At 32.1% G+C, this 1,397-nt stretch overlaps 1 pseudogene; it reads right to left on the bottom strand.

The window, feature by feature from the left end:
* Positions 1-1,050: 1,050 nt before the first annotated feature.
* On the bottom strand, positions 1,051-1,168 carry LOC116598028 (annotated as a pseudogene).
* Between the last annotated feature and the right edge of the window lie 229 nt (positions 1,169-1,397).

Raw genomic sequence — 1,397 nt, 5'->3', positions numbered from 1 at the left:
CCTTATGGTGAGATCCAACCGTTATTCTGTTGAAAGAAATAAGAGCAAGAGAAAACAAAACAAACAAACAAACAAAAAAAAAACAAGAAACAGGCAAGAGCAAGTAGAAGGGTCAACCACCATCACTGCATTTGGCAAAGATACAAAGGCAGAGTTGGAGATCTTTGCTGTGGAGAAAACACAGAAGTCAGCATCACTAGATCTTCTCTTTGCCTCAGTTCTACAATAAACAAAAGGTACTGTCAGAATTGCTAAAAGAATAATCATTTAAAATAAGAGCTAGCTACAAAGCTATTAACAGATCTCCCAATTATTTTGCAGTTCTTTGTACTGAGGAAAATAACAGTAGTTTGTGTGTTATTTGAAAAACACTATTTTGATAAAACTCCATTTGTAGTCCATCTTAGCCTCCCATTGCAATAACTTAAATTGAGTATATAAAATATTTAAATGGGCTCAAAAACCAAAATTATAGAAAGAAGTGTATCCAGAGAGGTGCCATTTCCTCCTCTCTGCCTTTTCCATACATTCCTATCTACCCTTTTAAACCTCATTAGTCTGTTGATCTTCTGTGTGTGTGTGTGTGTGTGCATGCATCTGCAAACATAAATTTTCCTCTATTTCCAATGTTTCCTTATAGAAAAGATTTCATAACAAAGCTTTGCTAATACACTTTGATTTTTAACTTAAATATATATCCTGAAAATTTTTCTTTTAATGTTTTTAATTCTTGCCAAACTGATAGATAAGAAATTGTATCACAGATGAAATTTGTACCTTGTTACAAATAAAACATTATATAAAATATTTAAGACTAATTTAAATATATGTGTTTTGTGAATGGTCTGCACATGCATTTTTGTGTATCTTTTTCCATTTCAGTTTTGCCTTCTCTTCTCAATTTTTAAAAGTGCTTTTTATTTTAGGAATTTAGCCTTTTATCTGTAACATATGTTGCAAATTTTATATTTCTGTTTGCCATTTTAGAAAATAGTTGAACTGAAAGATATTGAAGATAAAGCATACAAGTCCATGGGATGCTACTAACGGAGAGATTGGAGGAGAATGTACAACTGAAATGGAGGTATTAGGATAGAGGACATATCAGATATTAAACTGATAAGAACAGATACTACACTTGATCTTAGCCAAAAGGCCGAGAAGTGATGAAATGGATGTATTAGGGAGAAGAGATGATACGCTTCCACCGAATAAGAAGGTGAAGGATGGAAATGAAACAAGTGAAAGGACAGAATGAAAATAAATATCAGAACAGAAATCTAGGACATGGAAAACAAACATAAAGTGGAGTCAGCATTACATACATTTTTTGAAAAGATTAATAATATCAGTGAAATTCCTAACTCAAATAAAGCCTAAATCTCCACCAGAAATGA

Source organism: Mustela erminea, chromosome 8 (assembly GCF_009829155.1).
Source record: "Mustela erminea isolate mMusErm1 chromosome 8, mMusErm1.Pri, whole genome shotgun sequence".
NCBI lineage: Eukaryota > Metazoa > Chordata > Mammalia > Carnivora > Mustelidae > Mustela > Mustela erminea.
This window is presented reverse-complemented; position numbering and strand designations above follow the sequence as displayed.